Consider the following 14,225-nt stretch of genomic DNA (forward strand, 5'->3'; position numbering starts at 1 on the left):
AGTTTCCACGTACTTTGCTGTGGAACAGAAAGAGGGGACTGTTCCTGAACCTGCGGATCTCTGTGATTTACAGCCTGAAAGAAAAGAGTTGTTTTAATGTGCACTTCTCTAATTACAAGGAATTTGGAGCATTTTGTCTCCCGTTTGTAGAGGACACTGAGCCAGAAAAGAGGATGTGCCTCTCTCTTGTCCAGGGTCTGCAAGGTTTATATTATATAGGATTTATGCCAGAGTACCCTCACATGAACAGCCAGGGCAGACAAGCTGCCTCCCTTGGTGCCCCAATCTCCCTCACCCCCTTCCCCGCCCAGATCTTTGTCTCCTTTTGGCGGGAGAAAAGAGGCTGAGCCCCGCCCTTTCCCCAGACCAGCCCTTTCTTTCTCTGCTCTGGGGATTGAGAGGAATCCAAGCGCCATTCAAGGGTTGCTGGTTTGCAGATCTTGCTGCAGCTTCTGTGCTCTCCCCTTTCTTGGAGCCCAGGACAGCCCTCCCTCGACCTCCCCCTTCCCTTCCTTCTTCCCCCTCCCAGTGTCCCTAAAGGGGCCCACCTTCAAGAGCTCCTAGCTGAGCTGAGCTGCTGCCCCCACCCCAGTCCCAGCAGCTTGCTCTCAGGAGCCTGGGAACCGGATCAGCCCCAGGGCCACTTCCAGATGGAAGACGCACCTGCGGCCCACTTCCCTGGTCTGTTTGGCTGATGGGGGCAGAAAGAAATGACTGGCGGGGGGCTCCCCACTGCTCTGAGCCTGATGTCACAGAGCCTTCTCTCCCTCCGCCCTTCCCCCTCTGCTCTGAGAGACTAGCCCCGCCCTACAGTGACGTCACTGTACCCACCCTCTCTCACCATCTTGGAAGTCTTTGTCTCTGGTGGAGGCTATGAGTGGGGTGAGCAGCTGGAGGTCCGAGTGCCCCCCCCACTTTCCTTCTCCACACCCCTCCCCTCCGTTACCCCCATCTTCCAGACTGACAGATCCGGAGGGTCCTGCAAGTGTCGAAGTGTCTGTGAGCGAGGTGAGTGCCCCCTCCCTGCTCCTGCCTCAGCCCCTCCCTTTCTTCTCCTCTTCTCTCCACCACAAAATTTTCATGAAGCCGAGGACGCCCCCTCCACAATTTGCTTCTCTTAATGATCAGGATGTGGTTTCTAAGGGTGAGTGGAAGGTCCTGGGAGTATGGATACCTTTGTTTATGCCTGTGTTGTGTCCGTAGGTAGGATCGTCTGTGGGGGGGGGTATGAATGTTTCAGTGTGTGTATGTATGGGGGGTGCTCCGTGTGCCTACCCCCAGGGCTGCTTCTCCCTGGAGCTTCCTGCCTTCCCAGGCCTTTGTGTGGAGGTCTGGGGCTTGGGGGGTGGTGACGTGAAGTGGAGTGGAGGCCAGCAGGGAGAAGCCTTTGGAGACACTCCCTGCCTCCCCCCCTCAGGTGGATGTTTCCATCGTTTCTTCCTCCCTTCCTCCCATCCTTGGCTTGGCCTTGAGGCTGGGGAGAGGACACAGTCTAGGACCTCTTCCCCTCCCCTTCTCCTTGTCACCTCTTTTGTTTGGTGTCCTTTACTTTAATGGTATATTGATTTTTTGTTCTGGTTTCCACCAGGGCCTGGTGAATGGGGAGTTTCCACGTACCTTGCTGTGGAACAGAAAGAGGGGACTGTTCCTGAACCTGCGGATCTCTGTGATTTACAGCCTGAAAGAAAAGAGTTGTTTTAATGTGCACTTCTCTAATTACAAGGAATTTGGAGCATTTTGTCTCCCGTTTGTAGAGGACACTGAGCCAGAAAAGAGGATGTGCCTCCCTCTTGTCCAGGGTCTGCAAGGTTTATATTATATAGGATTTATGCCAGAGTACCCTCACATGAACAGCCAGGGCAGACAAGCTGCCTCCCTTGGTGCCCCAATCTCCCTCACCCCCTTCCCCGCCCAGATCTTTGTCTCCTTTTGGCGGGAGAAAAGAGGCTGAGTCCCGCCCCTTCCTTAGACTCCCCCAACACTTTCTCTGCTCTGGGGATTGTGAGGAATCCAAGTTCCATTCACTACTGCTTTGCAGATGCTGCTGCAGCTACTGTTCTCTTCCCTTTTGTGGAGCCCAGGGCCCCTCCCTCCACCTCCCCATGCCCTCTTTGTCCTCCCCCTCCCAGTTTGCATAAAGGGGCCGATCCTCAAGAACTGCAAGCTGAGCTCTGCTGCCGCTTCCCACCCCATTCCCAGCAGCCTGTCCTCGTGAACCTGGGACCCTGGTCAGCGCCAGGGCCACTTCCACGTGGAAGATGCACCTGCGGTCCGCTTCCCTATTCTGTTTGGGTCATGGAGGTAGAGAGAAATGACTGGGAGGGCTCCCCACTGCTTTGGGCGTGATATCAGGAACCCCTCCTCTCTTCCTTCTTTGCTCTGGAGGAGACTAGCCCCGCCCTGCAGTGACGTCACAGAGTCCCGGCCTGAAGGAGGGGGTGGGGCTCTCCTACCTTCTATTAAGTGTGAGTTTCTTTGTCTCTGGAGGAGGATGTGAGTAGCATGGAAAGCTAGAGGTCTCCTTGCCCCTCCACACCCCTCCCCTTCGTTACCCCCATCTTGCAGACTGACGTATCCTGAGGGTCCTACTAATGCCTAAGTGTTTCTGAGGGAGGTAAGTGCCCCCTCCCCTGGTCCTGCCTCAGCCTCCCCCTTTTTTCTCCTTTTCTTCCTTTCTCCCCCCCCAACCTTTTCATGAATCAGACCCTCGACCCTCCCCAATTAGTGCTCAGGAGGTTGGGTGTAATGGTGGGTGGAAGATCCTGGAGTATCAATGCTTTTGTTTATGCCTCTGTTGTATATGTAGGTTGTATAATCTGTGTGTGTGTGTGTGTGTAAGACAGAGGCTGGTGGGGGGAGCGTGTGTCTTTTGTGGGTGTGTGCTCCTGTGCCTGCTTCCCCATGGCTGCTTCTGCCTGGGGCTTCCTGCCTGCCCATGCATTTGACTGCAGGTATGGAGCTTGGGGGGTGGGGAGATGCAGTGGGGTGGAGGCCAGCTGGGAGAAGCCTTTGGAGACACTCCCTCCCTCCCCTTCTCACGTGGATGTTTCCATCCTTTCTTCTTCCCTTCCTCCCATCCTTGGCTTGGCCTTGCGGCTGGGGAGAGAGGACAGAGTGTAGGAACTCTTCCCCTCCCCTTCTCCTTGTCACCTCTTTTGTTTGGTGTCCTTTACTTTAAGGGTATATTGATTTTTTGTTCTGGCTTCCACCAGGGCCTGGTGAAAGGGGCGTTTCCACGTACCTTGCTGTGGAACAGAAAGAAGGGACTGTTCCTGAACCTGGGATCTCTGTGATTTACAGCCTGAAAGAAAAGAGTTGTTTTAATGTGCCCTTCTCTCATTATAAAGGATCTGGAGCATTTTGTCCTAGGGCCTTTGATAGTTTGGACTTCTTCCTTTGAAAACGTGCCTGTCCTTTGACCTAGTAGAGAATGGCTCTTATTCTTAGAAATTGCAATCAGTTCCTTCTTTGTCTTGCATGTGCAACAGGCCTTAGAGATCTTTACTGTAAGGAAGATTTTCCTCACTTAGTTGTTACCTTTCTCATTTTAACCGCATTTAATCTGTTTGTGCAAAAGCATTTCAACTTTATAGAAGCAGAATCATCCATTTTATTTTCGGTGATTCTCTCTATTTTTGTTCTTTCATAACCTCTTGCCCTATCCATCAATGTGAAAAGTAATTTCCTCCTCACTCCCCTAATTTGTTATCGATTCCCTTTTTATACCTGATTCCTGTATTCATCTGTGGTTTAATTTGATTGGTGGCGAGAGGTGTTGATGACCTATCAAATTTCTGACAAACTGTTTTTTCCTTCTGCTGTCTTTTTTTTTTTAACTATATAGTGTGTCTTCTCCCCCCCCCGCCCCAACTACTATCTATGGATTTCTTAAACACTATTTCGTTTTATTTGTTGGCTTCTGTATATTGCATACCTGATCTTTTCAACTGATCAGCTTTTCAATTTTTAAAAAGTTGAAATTGTTTTCTCGGCAGCTAGGTATTCTGCTGAGCCCAGAGTCAAGAGGAATGATCTCCTAGTGTTGAAATATGGTCTCAGACACTTACTATCTGTGTGACCCTGGGCAAGTCACTTCACCCTGTTTCCCTCAGTGTCTCATCTGTCCAAGGAGCCACAAAAGAAAATGGGAAACCACTCCAATAGCTTTGCCAAGAAAACCTCAAATGAGATGAGGAAAAGTCACGACTAAACAACAGCAATAGTTATTTTCATAATCACAGATTTGTAATATCGTTTGGATCTGCTGCCGATAATCACTAAGCCAGACCCCTTTCTTTCCTCCTTCCACTCCCTCATTATTTCCCTTAAGATGTTTGACCTCTTTCTGAATTTTTTTTATGTTTTTTGTTTCTGATGTCATCAGGGTGTCCCATGTATTCCTCCCTCTCCCTATCCTCGAGAGCCATGCCATGTGAGGAATGGTATTTCTTGATTAGGAAGGAAAAGAAAAGTGAGCACAACTGATGGATGCATTTGGGAAAAGATGTGCAATGTGTAACACCTGTGGACCTCTCACCTGGATGGGGTAGGGTGATGATGTCTTCTTACATTTCCTTTTCAGGCCCACTTCATCTTTAATGTTTTGTTAGAGGTACTTTAAAAATTTTGCTGTGTCGTTCTTTCTACTTCAATTGTAGTTACTGAGTATATATACTGTTGGGTTGGGTTTTTTGTTTTTACTCAATTCACTTTGCATCAGTTCACAAAGGTTTTTCCATACTTCTCTGTACTCTTCCCACACATCATTTCTTCTTGCATGGGAACAGCATTCCATGCCTTTCATGTTCTTGTCTTGTTCCATGTCTTATTTAGCCATTCCCCCCTTGATGAGCATCTGCTTTCTTTACAAATCATACCTGTCACAAAGAGTGTTATTATAAATATTTTGGAATATATGGGGACATTTTTCTCATTAATGGCTCCATTGGGGTATAATGGAGTCTTTGTTTTAGAGGCTTTGGACATTGTTCTTTGCAGAATTCCAAATTACTTTGGAAAATGGATGTGTCATTTCACAGCTCCTCTAATATTAGTTTGTGTATATCCCTACCCCCCTGTTTAGGTATCACAAACATGTTTGTGCCATAAAAGGAATTTGATAGGATTCCTTCTTTACCTGTTGTTTCAAGTAGTTTATATAGTATTGGGATGAATTTTTTTTAAATGTTTACTAGAATTCACTTTCACACTTGATCTGGTCCTGAGAATTTTTTCCTAGGAAACTGATGTGTGCCGTGTTCAATTTTTTCCTTTAAGACAGTTATTTATGTATTCTATTTCCTCTTCTGTTAACATGGGCAGGTCATTTTTTTGTAATTATTCATCCGTTTCAAATAGATTGTCAGTTTTGCTGGCATATGTTTGAGCAAAATAGCTCCTTAGCACTGCTGTAATTTCATCTTCATTGGTGATGCATTTACTCTTTTGTTTTTGAAACTGGTAATTTGGTTTTGTTCTCTCTTTTGGTTAATCAAGTTACCCAATAGTTTATCACGTTTTTTTTTGTCTTTGTTTTTGTTTTCCTTTGTTTTTGTTTTTGCTTTTTGGTGAGGCAGCTGGGGTTAAGTGACTTGCCCAGGGTCACACAGCTAGTAAGTGTCAGGTGTCTGATGCTGGATTTGAACTGAGGTCCTCCTGACTCCAAAGCCAGAGCTCTATCTACTGCACCACCTAGCTGCCCCTGATTTATATGATTTGTTAGTATTTTGATAAAAGCAGTACCTGCTTTTATTTTTTTAATTTGATTTTTGAAAGAAAAACTTCTTAATCTCACCTTTGACTTACAGATTTCCATGTTGATGTATAATAGGAGATTTTTCATTTGTTCTTTTCTACTTTTATATTATTCGTGCCCAATTCTTTGACCTATCCTTTGTCTGTTTTATGGATCTGAGCATTTAGAGACAGAAATTTCCTCTTAAGTACTGCTTTGGGTGCATCCCACAAATTTGGATCTCTTGCCTCATTGTTGTAATTCTTTTTAATGAAATTATTGATTGCTGAATAATGTTTTGTTCTTTCACCCATTCATTCTTTGAGACTGGATATTTTACTTTTCAATTAATTTTAATCTATGCTTCCATGTCTCTGTAATTTATATTGCATCGTGGTCTGTAAAAAGTGCATTTAGTATTTCTCTTTTTTCTCCATTTGGTTATGAGGTTTTTGTGCCCTAATACATGTTCATTTTTTGAGAAGGTACCATTTACAGCTAAGAAAAAGCTACATTCCTTTCTATTTCCATTCAGTTTTCTCCAGAGTTCTCTCATGTCTAACTTTTCTAGTATTCCTTTCCTCTCTTTAACTTCTTTTTTATTATTTTATGCTTATATTTGCTTAATTCTGAGAGGGGAAAGTTGAGCACTTAGTATAGTTTTGCCATCTCTTTCCTTCTGTATGTTATTTTACTTTTCCTTTAAGAAGTAGGTCTAAGCAAGAGTAATTATTAATGATTATATTTATATCTCCTATCTGTAATTTTCATCAATTATTACTATATTATTTTAACTCTCGTGTCTAATGCATGTATTCCTTTATAATTTAATTTGATACTTGGTGTGAGGTGTTGATCTCTTATCAAATTTCTTCCAAACTGCTTTCCACACGTGCCATCAGTTTGTTGTTTTTTTTATGAACTACTGGCAATTCTTGTTTTGTGTAAGTGGACCATTGGACAAGCCTGTAAGTAGAAGGATTTTGAAGTAATTTGAATTTGGCCACAGATGTGATTACAGGGAGGGAGGCAGGAAGGGGGTCACATGCCTGTGAAGGGAGTGGGCCAGGAAACAGTTCAAGGACACATGGGGGCCAGGGACAGAGAAGCAAGAGTAGGAAGAGGATCAGGTGCATGTTGGGGCCAGCCATATGGTGGCCTGGCCAGAACTGAGAGGAAGAACAAGTGGAGGACAGACATGTGGAGGCTGGACATGACCACACACAGAAAAAGAGAGGTGACACATGGACTGAAGAAAGATACACAGTACCCCGAGCAGGGGTGGACAGAATACTGACCCGTGGATGCCAGAGCTGCGGATTAATGGAGCAGCCAAATTTCTCCTCTCTCAGTGCTGGAGTTCTCAAGCCAAGGCCGATCCGGAGGCTGCAGAGGTGGAAGGAATCACTCTGCACGTCCAAAACCCCATTCTTTCCCCTGGCCACTTCTCCATCAATACCCTTTAGATACTTGACCTCATTTAAAAACAATTTTATTGATGTTTTCTGTATCTTATGTGATGGTATCCCATGTATCCCTCCCTCTGCCTCTCCTCCTCCCTGAGAGCCATATCCTTGTGACAAATGGTATTTTTTTTTTAGGGAGCAAAAGCAATCAACACAACTAAAATACTATACAGAGGAAAAGATATTTGTGGCAGGAGACAGTCTCTCTGAGAACATTCCAATTACTGCAGCCTTGCTCTCTGTGGAAGCGCATCTAGTCTCAGAATACTCAGTGGATGAAATACTTATAGGTGGAGACACCCACGCTCTGAGAAGACTCAGAGGAAAAGATACTTGTGGCAGGAGATAGTCTTTCGGGGAACATTCCAGTTACTGCAGCCTTGCTCTCTGTGGAAGCACATCTAGTCTCAGAATACTCAGTGGATGAAATACTTATAGGTGGAGACACCCACGCTCTGAGAAGACTCAGAGGAAAAGATACTTGTGGCAGGAGACAGTCTTTCGGGGAACATTCCAGTTACTACAGCCTTGCTCTCTGTGGAAGCACATCTAACATCAGAATACTCAGTGGATGAAATACTTATAGGTGGAGACACCCACGCTCTGAGAAGACTCAGAGGAAAAGATACTTGTGGCAGAAAACTCTTTGGGAACATTCCAGTGTAAGAAAGAAGCTGGGAAGCCTCTCTGGGCAAAGAAACCTGTCTGTAGGAGAAACTTAGGTGGGGACTGTAGTCCGCCCAGTGCAAGCTGAGACCCCACCTTTGTTTCTCTTAATAAAGATTGGTTTCTTTGCCCAGAGAGGCTGTCCAGTCTCTTTCTTACACTGGGTACTACAGGCTTCCTCTCTGGGGAAGCACATCTAGCATCAGAACACTCAGCAGACAAGACATTTGGGGCTGAAGACACTCTCTGAGAACATTCTAGTTACTATAGGTTTGCTTTCTGGGGACACACATCTACCATCAAAATACTCAGAGGAAAAGACCAGAGCTGAAGAGAAAATATGACTTTGAAATACAAGATTCTAAAGAAACATTAAAAGGTAAATATGAAAAAGAATTCGTAAGCAACTCAATGAGGTTAAATTGTGCACTTTCCTATAAGGAAAGAGGATACGCATATCTTCTAAGAATGCGATCAGTATTAGAGCAGGTGGAGGGATTCTACATAGAAAGAAGTTTTGGGAGTGAGCCCCTTAGGTTGGGATGATGGAAGATAAATGGATAGGTAAGAAATATGTATGCCCTGGGAGAAGGCAGAAAAGAGAGAAAGAATGGGGGAAATAATCTCACAGAAAATAGGTGTGCAAGAAAGAACTTTTACCCTGGAGTGGAAAATGGTTGGGAGGGGGTAGCCAATGCTTGAATGTCAGTCGCATCTAAATTGCTTTAACAGGGGGAAATATCTATATCTATATTTGTGTTTGTCCCTATATATACTCATTCAATTGGTTATAAAAATCTATGTTACCCTAGAGGTAAGTAAAGAGAATGGGAAAAGAGAAAGAAAGAGTGGTGATAACAGGGTGGGGTGATAAATAAATAGAGCTGTCCTATGCAAAAGAGATATTAGAGAACAGACAGGATAAAAAGAAAGAGAGAAGGAGAGACAGAAGATGATAGGATGGAGGTAAATGCATAGTTAGTAATCTTAACTGTGTGAATGGGATGAATTCACGTATAAAATGGAATGGGGTAGCAAAATGGATTAGAAACCAGCATCCAAAAATACGTTTGTTTGTTCTTTGTTTTACAAGAAACTCACTTGAAACAAAGAGAGAACTACAGAGTGAAAAAGGGGGGTTGGAGCAGAAACTCTAATACTTCAACTAAAGTGAAAAATGGAGGGATAGTAATCATTATCTCAGACAAAGCAAAAGCAAAAATAGCCCTATTAAAAAGGTTAAGCAGGGAAACTGCCTCTTGTTCAAAGGAACGACAGGCAGTGAAATAATATCACAAGTAAAGATGTATTTTGGAAATGGCATAGGGTTCAAATTCTTAACGCAAATGAGAGCTAGAGAAACCCAATCATAAAATGAATAAGAAAGAAGTTAAGAAGAGTAATAGAATTTTAGAAAACTTAGATATGGAAGACCTCTGGAGAAAACTGAATGGGAATAGAAAGGGGTGCAGACAGATGGGGCTTTAGGTAAATTCACGTTATACAAATTGGAGTTTATGGAAGGAATTCTATAAGAAATCTGTATTCCAAGATAACACCTCCGTCAACTTTACCATACTATACTGGGATCTCTTTCTGCTCCTGCCCCTGAAGTTGGAACTCTGTAGCCTCCTAACACCACCAGCACCCCTTCCCAAAAGGAAAAGCTAAAAAGTAACCTCCAACTGAAAGCAGAAGAACAGACCTGCAGAGAGATGGCCACCCCACCACGAGATTGGGAGCTGGCTTGAGACCTCCAGTGCTGAGAGAGCAGACCTTCATTTTAGTCTGCCCACCCTCTTAAGAGTTTGGTGCCTGTGTTTTGCTACTTTGTCCATCCAAAGGTTACTGTGTGTCTGTCCCTGGTCCCCTCCACATGTGGCCTGTCCTCTCCTGAATGTTTCCACGTGCGGCCCTCATGTATCTGCCTGCCGGGGTGTTCTTCCTTTCAGCTGCAGCTAGGCCCTCATGTGGCTGGCCCCACTAGCGATGTGTTCCTCTTCTTGCTCTTGCTTCTCTGTGTCCAGCCTCCACCTGTCCTTGAACCACATCCTTGTCCCTCCTTCAACGGGGTGCAGTCCCCTTCCTAACTCCCTTCTGCCCTTATCCACATCCATGGGGTAAATTCATATTACATAAAGGATCTGTGGAATGGTCTGCTTATGTTGTTTTGTTATCATTTAGCGTTTATTTAGTATTTACTTTTCCAAAATTACATGTAAAAACAATTTTTAACATTCATTTTTGAAATGTTGAGTTCCAAATCCTCTCCCTTCCTGCCTCTCACCCCCACCCATTGAGCAGGCAAGCTATTTCATAATTTTAAATGTTTAGTCATGTAAAACATATTTCTTTATTAGTTGTTGTAAAAGAAAACATAGACCAAAAAAAAAAACCCCTAGAAAAGTAAAGTTAAAAAGTCTGTTTTCATCTCTCTTCAGACACCATCACTTCTTTCTCTGGGAATGGCTATCATTTTTAATCACAAGTCCTTCAGAGTTGTGTGAATCTTTACATTCTGAAAATAGCTATCATTCACAGCTGATTCTCTAAATTTGTAATGTGTACCAGGTTTTCATGATTCTACTTAGTCACTTCCATTTCTTCTTGTAAATCTTCCTAGGATTTTTGAGACCATCTGATTATTATTTCTTAGAGTCACAGCATTCCATCACAATTATATACCACAACTTATTCAACCATTCCCTAGTTGATGCACATCCCATTAATTTCCAATTCTTTGCCACAAGAAAAAAGCTGCTATAGTAGTTTCCATATAGGTCTGTTTCCTTTTTTTTAAAATTTCTTTAGGATCAGACCTACTAGTTGTATTGTTAGTCAAAGGGTATGCATAGTCCAAATTGTCTACAGAATGCTTGATTCCATTCACAACTCCACCAGTAGTGCATTAATTCTAATTTTTCCCACATCCCTCCAGCATGTGTCATTTTCCTTTTATACCTATTAGCCAATGCCTGTGACATAGTACTCAGAATTGTTTTAATTTGCATTTCTCTAATCCACAATGATTTATAACTTTTTCATATGCTATAGATAGCTTTGATTACTTCATCTGAAAACTGAGTGGTTATTCTTTTGATCATTTATCTGGTGGGGAATGGCTCTTCTTTCTAACAAATTTAAGTCATTCCCAGTATTTTGAGAAATGAGGCCTCTATCAGAGGAATTTGGCTTCAAGAATTTTTTTTTACCAGTTTTGATAGCTAACTATTTCTCTCCATCGTGTTTCCCCCTTGTTTATTCTATTCTCTTTCTCCTTTCACCATGTTCCTCCTTAAAAAGTGTTTTTGTTTTGACAACCACTTGCAATCTGTCCCCTTCTATTACCCCCTTCTCTTCTGCCTTTCCCATCCTGCATTTCTGTAGGGCAAAGATTTCTGGACCCATTGTGTATGTGTGCATGTGTGTTATTCACCTTTGAGGAATTCTGATGAGAGTAAGGTAAAAGTGTTCCCCAACCACTCCTCTCTCTTTTCCTCCACTGTAAAAGCTCTTTCTTGCCTATTTATGTCAGATAATTTACCCCATTCTATCTCTTCCTTTCCTTTTCTCAGGCACGCTGCTGGCAGAGAGCAGACAGTATAAATGTTAACTATTACTTTTATCTTGTTAATAGATGTGACCAGTATACAATGTCAAAGTTGATGAAATGCCCGATTTTCTGCGTATGGTAATTTTAAAATGCATTCAACAGGATTGAAGTGACCTGATTGGTAACAGGTTTGTTTCAAGTTTCAAAAACATATAATGTTTCAATTGTAATTTTCCTATCAGGTATGTCAAGCAACTTCATAATTTGATGTTATTAAAGTAACAACTGAAAGAAAGAAAAGTGGAAAAACTGTTTAAAACCACTTATGTTATTTTTCAGCCCTGCTAACCCTTCTTATAATGTTTTGTACTGCCATTTGAAGAACTGGATATTTCCACTTTGCCTCTATTAAGAGGAAGTTATAGCTAAAACAATTGGCTATCACTTATAAAGGTGTAGATTGTTAACTAAGTTTTTTGGAGTTTTGTTTTAATGTTAAACCTAAAACTGGTCATTGATTACGTGTGTAAAGGAGGGATGGTAAAAGCCTTATCTGGATTGTTCTGCCCATTCAGAGCAGTCCTCCTTGGGGTATGAGGTGTACAGCAGGGTTAGTCTATTCTCCTTAGGGGGGTTAGTGGTGGTGTCAAAGAGCACAGCCACGCAGCTCTAAGGAGATGGGTTGGACCCCTGACTCCCTCCCTTAGTAAGACAGCCAAAGTTGCAACTGTTGTAGGGCTTTAAGAGGTGATCAGAAGCCCCATGTGCCAGTTACCATATACTGGAGTCCATAAAAATAAACAAACCACGTAGACTCTGGTAGATGCTGGTGCAGAATGCATGATGCTCTATGGGAACCCTGAAAGACATCCGGCAAGTGGGTAGCCATAGAAGGATACAGGGATATTCAGTCAGTGCAAAACAAACTAAATTCAGACAGAAAATAGTCACTTGCCGAGTATGTGGAGGTCTGTAGGAAGAATATATCATGGGTGGGTAGGCAGGGGCATCAGGATCACCTTCTCTGGGGTCCCTGACAATTCCCCTTATTTTGTAAACTTGCCAGGTTCCTGGAAATCATCTGTGTGAGCAAGGTGGGAAAAGCAAAGCCCTGGGAAAACAGCTTCTTTGGGTTATGGAGTTCCTAAACAATGAACTTGGCTTGCTGAGGATTTACAAGTTTATATATAATGTAGAAATGATTTCTAGTAATTGGTTTTTATACCAGGACAAATTTAAATTTGAGACAAGAAAATGAGTGAAAGATGTTAAGTAAAATCTCTTATGTATGTGAGTCTTGGTAATGCTTGTTTCTTCATTCCAGCTCCATGTAGTAGAAATAATTGTATCTAGCCCTAAGCTGTGATTAGTGAAACTTGCCATTTGAGGTCAGAGCTCTTGGGACTGTAACTGATGTTATTTTGAGGTTTCGATTTAGATATAGTTGTCTGATGAATCGTTCAGTCAGTAATCCACCATTTGAGAGAAATGCCACAAGCTACTCAGGGAATGTAATCTTGACCTGGTAGAGATCTGTGTCTGGGAAAAAGTCGAGAGGACAACCTTGGCAGCAATCTAAGGTGGGATCCTCCTGGCTCAGTTTCCTCCTTGTGTTCCTTTGAACAGGAATGTTTCCCACCTGGCTATTCCTACATCTGGTGGTGAGGTATAATTATTACTCCATTTGGTGTTGTTAAACTGTGACTCTTCTCTGAAATCAAACAAAGCTAAGGATGCTTTATCCTGTGATATATGTGTCCTTAGCTTAAGCCTTGAAGGACTAGTTTGTTGCTGTTGTAATCATATCCCGGCTTTTTCCTTTTGTATCAAATTCCTATAGTCAGAGCAGTGGTCAGTAAAAGATATAAGCACAGTCCAAGTAGGTGAGATCTTATTGTTTTCAATCTGAATGTGTAGTCATTCCATATCCCAAGCTAATAGGGAAATTAGTACTCAGGCTTGTCACCTGCATGTCTCCATAGTCATATGAAAGACGAAGTCCCTAAAATAGCTTATCATGTCTGAATAACATGGGAATAATAAGGCACAGACAAAAAAAAAAGTCTGACAGAAAGATTTGAATTTATTAACTTGTGTGAAGATCAGAAACATCTTCATTTTGGTTTGGGAAGAGAATTTCAGTGCAATCAATTTTCTTTAAGAGAGGTTGCACCCTTTTTTGTGTTACTTAGTGGAAAAGTCAATTTCATTGAAGTTAGTATTAATGTGGTAGAAGCACATTTATTATAAACCATTTATTGATATGTACTATTTTGGAATTCATTATTTAAGTATTCTCCCAAGTCTTTAATTTTATTGGAGTAAAGTCAGCTTCTTACGAGTAAATTCAATTGTGTAACTATTGAATACAGGGGCAAAAAGCCTGCAAGAATGTTGTTACTTATATTTTCACAAATAGGATTGAATCCTCAGTAGCATCTGATCCTCCAAACAAGTTGGAATCAGAGTGAAAACTTTTGAGAAAGTAACAAGATCAGACAATCTCATATGTGAAATATAAATGATTCTAATGGGGTATGTAAAAACCTAAATTTTCTGAAGCTTCAAGCAAACTCTGTTCTTAGTTTGATGCTCCATTGTTAAGAGCAGAACTTAAGGATTTCAACTAGTTTTTACAATATGAACTAGTTATTGGAGCAGTAAAATTTGAGAGGCTATACTATCTTGTATTGAGACCTGTTCTGTAAAAGATTTTAGCAGGAGCTTCTAAGGAGTCTCTACAAGTCACTTGGAACCAGAAAAACAATTCCACTGAAGAGCTGCCCCTGAGCACAAGATATTTTCC

The 14,225-nt window shown here is 42.3% G+C and overlaps 1 long non-coding RNA gene across 2 annotated transcripts; it reads left to right on the forward strand.

Annotated features, from left to right (window-relative positions):
* Positions 1–725: 725 nt before the first annotated feature.
* On the forward strand, positions 726–10,023 carry LOC144455292 (uncharacterized). 2 transcript variants are annotated; one of them, XR_013484022.1, is made up of 4 exons: positions 726–1,008; positions 1,589–1,808; positions 4,385–4,546; positions 7,336–10,023. It is a non-coding gene; the product is annotated as an uncharacterized LOC144455292 (long non-coding RNA). The 2 variants fall into 2 exon arrangements; XR_013484023.1 differs by having other exon boundaries at positions 1,589–1,799.
* Positions 10,024–14,225: the final 4,202 nt, after the last annotated feature.

Source organism: Phascolarctos cinereus, unplaced genomic scaffold (genome assembly GCF_003287225.1).
Source record: "Phascolarctos cinereus isolate Bilbo 61053 unplaced genomic scaffold, phaCin_HiC Scaffold_212;HRSCAF=796, whole genome shotgun sequence".
In the NCBI taxonomy this organism is placed as follows: domain Eukaryota; kingdom Metazoa; phylum Chordata; class Mammalia; order Diprotodontia; family Phascolarctidae; genus Phascolarctos; species Phascolarctos cinereus.